The sequence below is a fragment of the Rattus norvegicus genome, chromosome 2, assembly GCF_021556685.1.
Source record: "Rattus norvegicus strain SHRSP/BbbUtx chromosome 2, alternate assembly SHRSP_T2T, whole genome shotgun sequence".
Classification (NCBI taxonomy): Eukaryota; Metazoa; Chordata; class Mammalia; order Rodentia; family Muridae; genus Rattus; species Rattus norvegicus.
This window is the reverse complement of record NC_141535.1, coordinates 245,760,035-245,767,132: the sequence shown is the minus strand read 5'-3', so window position 1 is coordinate 245,767,132 and position 7,098 is coordinate 245,760,035.

The following is a 7,098-nucleotide window of genomic DNA, read 5'->3' as shown; positions in this document are numbered from 1 at the left end:
GGCAGAATGTGTGTGTATGGGGGAATGTGTGTATGTATGTATGTGTGTATGGGGGAATATGTGTGTGTGTGTTGGGGGGATGTGTGTGTGTATGGGGGAATGTGTGTGTGTATGGGGGAATATGTGTGTGTATGTGTGTATGGGGGAATATGTGTGTGTGTGTATGAGGGAATATGTGTGTGTGAATGTGTGTGGGGGTATGGATGTGTGTGTGGGGGGGGAATGTGTGTGTGTGTATGGGGGAGTGTGTGTGTGTGTATGGGGGAATGTGTGTGTGTGTATGGGGGAATGTGTGTGTGTGTGTTTGTGCATGTGTGTGCAGATGTGTATGTAGCATCTGACTAGATAATGATGAGCTAACCTTAATTACATCATTAGGCAGAAGGCTGCAGGACTCCTGTGGGGACTGATTAGAATTTTACAATATTATTTTCATTTGTTAAGCTCTGAATTAAGTAAATTCTATCAAAGACATCCATGCAGTACATTTACCATTGCTTTTGACCATTTATGATCACCCTGAATGCTGAGCTTCCCAGACAGGTAAAGTTAGATTTTGGCAAACACCTGTACTACCAGAGAGAATGCCGTCAGCCCTCCTCTGCTGTGGCAGCACACTGGTATTTTTGGTTGAACCTCTTCTCTATTTTCCATGCTTCACATCTCCCTGTAGCACTATTCCAGATCCCCGAAATTGTTAGTTCCTGTAAATTACTACCACGTGTAGAACAGGTTTGAGATTTTGTTTCCATTTTTATACATTTATGTCATGGTGATGTTTATGGCCCTAGTCAGCACCATCCTGGCCTGTGGAAGCAGAGAGGAGGAAGCATTGGTCTGGGTTGCTCCTAGGAGAACTATAAGTGTAAATGAGTTCTTTAAAGTCTGGTTTGGGTCCTGAAAAGCCCAAATCATAAGATCAGGCCCTTCTGGTATTCCTGTTCAGTTGGATGACCTCTTGTTCATGTAAGCAAGGCTATAAAATTGTCTCTGCCCTTCTAATTAAAGACTTCAGCAGGAATTTTAAGCTACTTAGAGAGTCAGGGTCAGGTTTGTGGCAGCCTGGGCCACCCAAGAAAAAGACAGCTGTGTAACATTCAAAGCTGTCCCGTCCCTGTCCGCAAGAAACGCTCTTCTTGAAAATCTGTCTAGGCCACATCACTCCTACGTGATTCTGCTGCTGAGGGTGAGCAGAGGGCAATGGGTGAGCAGAGAGTTAAGAGTGTTCTACAAGAAAAGGCTTCCCTCCACAGAGATACACCTGTCCCAAAGCTGTTACACACACAGTCGGCAACTACTCTCCTGGGTCAAGTGTGAACCACCTGTGTCAGTCCATGCACGCAGGTCTCTCTGTGCACGTCTTACACACAGCATGGAGGATTTTCTATGCACAACTTAACACATGTGTATGCAGGACTTTCTGTACACAGCTTGCATATAGCATGCAACGTCTTTGGATGGCTCAGGGCAGGATCCTGGTTGGAGCCAAGACTCTTGAAAGAAGCTGGATCTCCATATTTCTCTGTTTTTGATATTTGTTTTCTGTGGTGCTAGGGATGGTAGCCTGATCCTCTGCACACTGGGCCAGTACTCTACATAAAGACACCCCAGGGTGGCAATAAGTATATTGGCACACTCGTCCCTTGCAACTCCTAGGACCCCCGAGATCCCCCAGCCTCCAGATTGCCCGCACTGTTCTCCCCAGCAGAACCACTTCCATGCCGAGATCTCACCGTTCTCCTTGATCGAAAATAACCTACATGTGCTTACAACCCTGCAAAATAAATTGCTAGCAGTTCTGTTTGAGGGTAAAATATGTTCTTAACTAAACCACATTAGGACCTTATAGCCACAAAATATGGGAAATTTTAGAAGGCCACCTAAAAGATTATTTTGCAGAAAATAATTCCTAGATAATCTAAAAGTCCTGCTCTTAATCTGTGCCCCAGATTGCATTTAAATGGTCATTATCCTCCCCGAGTATCTACAGCCCTCCAGGTGACCACCACAGGGTAATATTAGGGTAGAAAAAAAGCGTTCTTCCAAATAAAGCATAATTACACCCCTGTGCTCTGCTCACATACACCCCTGCCATGTGGTCACACTCTATGAATCAGTGTTCCATGTCCTGTCCGAGCTACCTCTGCTGGCACTGTTTCATCCCAGGCACAGGCTCTGCACCGAGATGCATGCCTGCAAAGTGCCAGTCAAGAAGAATACTCTGTAAAAATATGACACTAGTGATTTATACTCAAGTGTGGTCACCCACTGTTTCAAAAGCAGAGATCTCACTCCCAGGCTCAAGTTAAAATAAAAGAAGACAAAAACCTGTGGCTTGTAAGAATTGATGGATGCAAAATATAAACTGTCAGTCACTGAACATTCCAAAGGCAAGAATTAGGTTCAACATCTGACAAAGTAAAATGTCACTGGAAAAAAAGAAGTCACTCAGGACAAAGAGTGAGAGGTAATTGTGACAATGGAGAGAGCACAGCAGGAGATGCAGTCACAGTGAACACAGTACATTTAGAGGTGTAGTCACAGTGAACACAGCACAGCAGGAGGTGCAGTCACAGTGAACACAGAACAGTCAAAGGTACAGTCACAGTGAACAAAGTACAGTCAGAGGTACAGTCACAGTGAACATAGCACAGCTAGAGATACAGTCACAGTAAACACAGTACAGTCAGAGACACAGTCACAGTGAACACAGTACAGTCAGAGATACAGTCACAGTGAACATAGCACAGCAGGAGGTACAGTCACAATGAACACAGAACAGTCAGAGTTGCAGTCATGGTGAACACAGCACAATCAGATGTACAGTCACAGTGAACAAAGTATAGTCAGAGATACAGTCACAGTGAGCACAGAACAGTCAGAGTTGCAGTCACAGTGAACACAGAACAGTCAGAGTTGCAGTCACAGTGAACACAGAACAGTCAGAGGTACAGTCACAGTGAACATAGCACAGCAGGAGGTGCAGTCACAGTGAACATAAACACCCATCATGAGCAGCAGTGTGTAGAAGACTGGCCCCCTGTGACCTGTGGTTCAGAACCGGATGGAGTTTGCCTGTGGTTCCAGCACTCAGCACTAGACACTCAGATTTGAGGATAAGGAAGGAGGATCCTGGGTGTAAGGACAGCCTTGGCTGCAGAGTGACAAAGAGAGAAAAGATGGGGAGAGGGAGGCCTTCTCCAACCCTTTGTCACTTTTCACACTCATCTTCTAGTTTCTACCTCTACTTACCTGCTCCTTGTCACACACACACACCACATACATACACACATACACACACACACACAAACACCCCACACATACCACACGCTACATACATACCACACACCACACACTACATACATACCACACACCACACACTACATACATACCACACACCACACACATACCACACACACACACAGCACACTCCACACACCACACACATATACACACACACGCATACTGTACACCACACACCAAACACACACACCCACACATCCACACACACCAAACACATACCACACACACACACCCATACCAAACACATACACACACCACATACACCACCCACCACCCACCACACATCTCACACACACACACACACACACACACACAGACAGACATACACACACACACACAGACATACACACACACAAGACACATACAAAAATAACAAGCTTGGTTATACATACAAGAGAACATGTGTCATTCATCTTTCTAAGACACCTTGCTTAGTGTTATAATTTCCAGCTCCATCCAGTTTTCTGTAAATTTCATAATTTCCTTTTTCTTTGTGACTGAACGAAATTCTGTCATATGTATGGGCTTACTTTTTGATTATCTGTTCATTATCAGTGATTAACATCTGGGAGGATTCCGTTTCCTTGTTGCCATGACTATTACAGCAATGAACGCAGGTGTGCAAATGTCTCTGCAGTAGGAGAGTGACCTTTGGGCACATGCCTAGGAGCACTAACGATAGTCCCAAGGGCTCCAATGTGCATGTCTTGTCATTGGTCCTTGTTTGACCCCTCTTCCCTGTGTCTTTCACAAGTGTCTCCCCTAATTAATGCCACACAGCTAGGTCCATTCTGGTTCTACTTTTACCTTAACTGGCACAGAGAAAATGACAACTACACAAATTATTGAACAATGTCAGTGGAAAAATCTCTTCCTATATTAAGAAAACTATGGGGCTGGGGATTTAGCTCAGTGGTAGAGCGCTTACCTAGGAAGCGCAAGGCCCTGGGTTCGGTCCCCAGCTCCGAAAAAAAGAACCAAAAAAAAAAGAAAACTATAATGGTAACTTTCTCCAGTCCTGTCCCTGTGATACTCAGGTGGATTAAAAAAATAAGAAATGCGTGAAATAAAAAAACTATAGGATGATGAAGTCATGCGGCTGTGAAACCAAGCTCCAAGAGGAGAAAGAAGCAAAGGCACTAATTTGGGGACACCAGAACCGAGGGCTTCAGTTCAACAAAGGACATTTCTTTGTGGCAGAGTATAACAGATATGTCCCTCTCCTCATCCCTAAACCCAGCAGAACTTCTGCATTTTAGGCAGAAACATGGTCATCTGAATAAACACATCTCTTTGTCTTCCTTACAGTGTAATATGGTGCTGCACGTACTTTCTACCAGTAAAAAATTAGAAAAATTCCGGCAACTGTAAAGACCTTTGACATGGACTTAAGGTAGAAAGCATGTCTTCCCTCCCTGGGGTTCTTGACAGCTGGTGACAGCAATACTGTGTCTCAGTGAACCAGACACACATACACACATACATACACACACACACACACACATGCACACATGTAGGCATTCAAGTGCATGCATGTGGGCACCTACACATACATGCACACACACATGTATGCACACATTTACATGTACACATTTACATGCATGCACACATTTACATGCACACACGTGCATGCACACATTTACATGCACACACGTGCATGCACACATTTACATGCACACACACATGCATGCACACATTTACATGCTCACACACACACACACACACACACACACACACACACACACACTCACGCACAGAAATGATCACTTGCTTCCAGGGAGAATGATCACTTGCTTCCAGGATGCTTCTTGAAAAAAATAAACTGTTTCTTGTTTGACCAACCATCATTATGATAGGACTTCACTATGACTATCAGCCACCTGCCAAATGACACAGACGTCAAGGACAATGTGAAACCTCCAGTCACAGACTGGGAGAATCTTTTGGCAATGTCTTAATTCAAAATGTTGTATTAAAAAAAAGAATAAACTAAGTCATGGAGAAACAAAACAAAACCCTAGGTAGGCAGATAAACAAGAAAATGGAATGAAAATAGACCAAACTTATTAAGGTGTTTGACGTACTTGTCTAGTTGCTGTCACAAGACACCCGGTGAAAACAGTTAAGAAAGAAGACCTTGATCTGCCTCATGGTTTGAGGGACCACATGGAGAAAACATGGTGGCTGATCTGGTTCTGTTGGTGGCAGAAGTTTATGAAAACTCTCACATCCCTGCAGATCAGGAAACAGAGTCTGGGTTATAAGTATAGCGGGATATAAGTCAAGGCCTACCACCCGGCAATGCCTTCCTTTCAGAAGGGTCCACATCTCCTAAAGGTTGCATAGCCTCTTAATCCTTCATAATCAGTGGTGGACCAAGCACTCAAACACGACAACCTGTGGAAGACAGGTTAGATCCAACTCTGACCCTACTCACTCAGGACACACCCACAACGTAAAATCCGTTCAGTTCTACTTCAAGAGTTCCCAAAGCCCCAGTGCTCTGAGATCCAAGGCCAACTCTTACCCCAGTGAAGTCAAGAGGAAAATTCCTACATATAGTCCTTCTGTCCTTCTTATATACAACGGCACATGGGAGAAACTGAGGCACAACAAGGAAATATTGGACCAAAGCAAGGCAGACGCCAAACCCTGAAGCACTGTGGTTTCTTTGGGAATTATCACTTGTGTTCCACTGGCCCCGCCCCCACAGCTCTCCTCCCTGCAGTACATATGAATTCTCTTTCATCAGCAGACATTTCACATTCTTGGTAACTCCAACACTCAGAGGCCTCCATTTCAACACCTCACAGAGCTTCTCAGAGTCTCTCTTCAGGGAGTTTGGACTTGCCATACACTGACTTCTACAAGAAGAGTTCCAATCATCAACTTGACAAGACCTGGGAATGCCGGGAAGAGAGCCTCAGTGAGGGATTATTAGAACCAAGCTAACCTGTGGCCAGTCAACTCTGGGCGGCTTCATTCCCTAGGTAGGAGATCCAAACTGGAATAAAAAATGGAGAAACCCAGCTAAGCACAAGCAGGAAACGCAGTGTGTGTCCATTCATTTCTCTCTGCTCCTGACTTTGAGTGTGATGCTCCTGCCTTGATACCTTCCAGTGCAGGACCATAACTGTTCATTATAAACTGCCCAAAGTTACCATTGCCACAGTATTTCATCACAGCAACAGAAATGAAACTAGAACACCTTTGTTTGTTGGCTTTTCACTGGAAACACCATGCAAACCTTCCTTGCATTTCAAAGTCTATAAAAGCAACACCATATGGGTAATGCCTTGTGCTGTTGCCAGCCCAGACTATAACCTGCAACCTTTTACCACAGTCACAGCCTCCAAGTGCCCGCCCACACAGCCCAACCTTCCTCAAGAGGCCCAGTGTCCTCTGAAACTCTCAGTCTCTCTCTCTCTCTCTCTCTCTCTCTCTCTCTCTCTCTCTCTCTCCCCTCTCCCTCCCTCTCTCCCCATTCTTTTAAATCCTTTGTATGTTCCACACCCTGGAGCCTTAGGATTTTTGTCTTGCAAGCTCCATTGTCCTAGTGCTAAGTGAAGGCGTCTCCCTCTAATTAATCTGCTCAACAAGGCCTCAGCTTGCTCCACAGCCTCCTTAGCAGCAGAATCTTTATTTACAGGTGCTTGCCCAGAGCCTCAGCCACCTTGTCCCCAACACTTACACTCCTCACACCTTTCTATTCTCCGTTTTACTCAGAACTCTGTCTGTGAAGCTGGCTAAAGGGAAGCCAGGAACAACCAGGCTACAACCCATGGATGCTATCCC